The sequence below is a fragment of the Rutidosis leptorrhynchoides genome, chromosome 2 (assembly GCF_046630445.1).
Source record: "Rutidosis leptorrhynchoides isolate AG116_Rl617_1_P2 chromosome 2, CSIRO_AGI_Rlap_v1, whole genome shotgun sequence".
Classification (NCBI taxonomy): Eukaryota; Viridiplantae; Streptophyta; class Magnoliopsida; order Asterales; family Asteraceae; genus Rutidosis; species Rutidosis leptorrhynchoides.
The window spans coordinates 432,524,124-432,526,309 of NC_092334.1; the positions used below are offsets into that span (position 1 = coordinate 432,524,124).

Genomic DNA, 2,186 nt, shown 5'->3' on the forward strand with positions numbered 1-2,186 from the left:
ATTCCGGGTCATTACAGAACCTGACCTCACAATTGAGAACCCGAAGAATATTCAAGTACAATTCCAAGATCCTGAACCACTAATCATTCCTCCTGAACCACAAACCGTTAAATCAGACTCTTCTAGTGATTCGGATTCAATAATTTTAAATATGGAAATAACGGAACCTCTAAGTATGGAAGACCGAATGAGAGCCACACGCACTGGCCAAGGTCACGCCATTATTCGACCAGACATTAATGCGCCAGATTATGAAATCAAAGGACAAATCCTACACATGGTAACTAATCAGTGCCAATATAGTGGTACGCCAAAAGAAGATCCAAACGAACATATTCGAACCTTTAATAGGATCTATACTCTATTTAAAATCAGAGAAGTTGAGGATGAACAGATCTATCTCATGTTGTTTCCCTGGACTTTAAAGGGAGAAGCCAAAGATTGGTTAGAATCGTTACCCGAATGAGCGATTGACACATGGGATGTTTTAGTTGAGAAATTTCTTAAAAGATTCTTTCCGGCATCTAAAGCCGTGAGACTTCAAGGAGAAATTATTACGTTCGCGCAAAAGCCAAATGAAACATTATATGAGGCGTGGATAAGATTCGGAAAGTTGTTGAGAGGATGTCCTCAACACAGTTTAGATACTTATCAAATAGTGCAAATATTCTACCAAGGTGTCGACGTTGCTACACGAAAAGACATCGACATAGCAGCTGGTGGTTCCATTATGAAGAAAACCGCAACCTAAGCTCACAAAATTATTGATAACACAGCCTCCCACTCACATGAGTGACACCAGAAAAAAGATATCTTTCGTTCATCTAAAGTGGCTAGAGCCGATTCTAGCCATGACTTTGATTCCGTTTCCGCAAAAATAGATGCTTTCGAAAGATGAATGGAAAAGATGACTAAAGATATTCACGCAATACGAATCAGTTGTGAGCAATGCGGTGGACCACACTTAACGAAATATTGTCACATTGAACAAACGATGGAACAACGTGAGAATGTTTCCTACATGAACCAAAGGCCGGGAAATAATTATCAAAATAATTATCAACCGCCAAGGCCAAACTTTAATCGAAATCAAAACATTCTTTACAATCCAAATGGACACAACAATAACTCGTACAACCAACAAGGTCCGAATAACCAACCAACTCAAAACAACACTTTCAATCAACAAATACCTAGCTTGTATAAACCACCACAACAAACCGAAGAGAAAAAGCCAAATCTGGAAGAAATGATGGCAAAGCTAATGGAATCTCAGACACAATTTATTACATCTCAAACCCAAACAAACGAGAGGTTTGATCAGTCATTAAGAACTCAACAAGCTTCCATTTTGAATCTAGAAAAACACGTAGGTACTCTTGCTAGCATGATGAGTGAGAGGGAACAAGGAAAGCTACCGAGTAATACTGAAGTAAATCCTCGGAATGAAAATGTTAATATGGTTTCAACAAATTCTGAAAAATCAGCATCAGAAGATGAGAAGGTATTCGATGTGAGTAACAATGAAGAAGTTACAACACCACCACCACCACCCGAGTATGTAAAGCCAGTGGTGGCACCATACAGACCACCCATCCCGTTTCCAAGAAAGGAGTTGAGTATAAGCAAATGATAGGTAATAAAGTATGTGATACCTTTGGAAAGAAGAAGAAGAATAAGAAGGTACATGAAACAAAAACCGTAAAAATAAACCCGGTGAAAACAGTTCCACCAAAAATTCCACCAAGGTTTGGTGATCCGTGTGAATTTATTGTTCCTTGTCTACTTAGTGATTGTGTCATGTATGATGCACTAGCAGATTTAGTAGCGAGTGTGAGTGTTATGCCTCTTTCATTATATAAGAGATTAGGAGTAGGTGAGTTAAGTCCAACGAAAATGAGTGTTAGACTCTTTGATCAAACCATTAAGCACCCAGTTGGAATTGCTGACAACTTACCCGTTCAAGTAGGTAATTTAACCTTTCTAGTCGAATTTATTGTCATTGACATAGAAGAGGACTCAAACATTCCTCTAATTTTAGGTCGACCATTTTTAGCGTCCATCGAGGCGTTCATGAATGTATGAGAGGGTAGAATGACACTTAGTGATGGTGAAAAATCGATCACCTTTATGAGTCGAAAGTCTAAATCTCCACCAACCAAAACCGTTGAACCAATAAAAATGAT

At 38.6% G+C, this 2,186-nt stretch overlaps 1 non-coding gene across 1 annotated transcript; it reads right to left on the minus strand.

The window, feature by feature from the left end:
* Positions 1-535: 535 nt before the first annotated feature.
* On the minus strand, positions 536-642 carry LOC139895147 (small nucleolar RNA R71). Its single transcript, XR_011775612.1, has one exon. It is a non-coding gene; the product is annotated as a small nucleolar RNA R71 (small nucleolar RNA).
* Between the last annotated feature and the right edge of the window lie 1,544 nt (positions 643-2,186).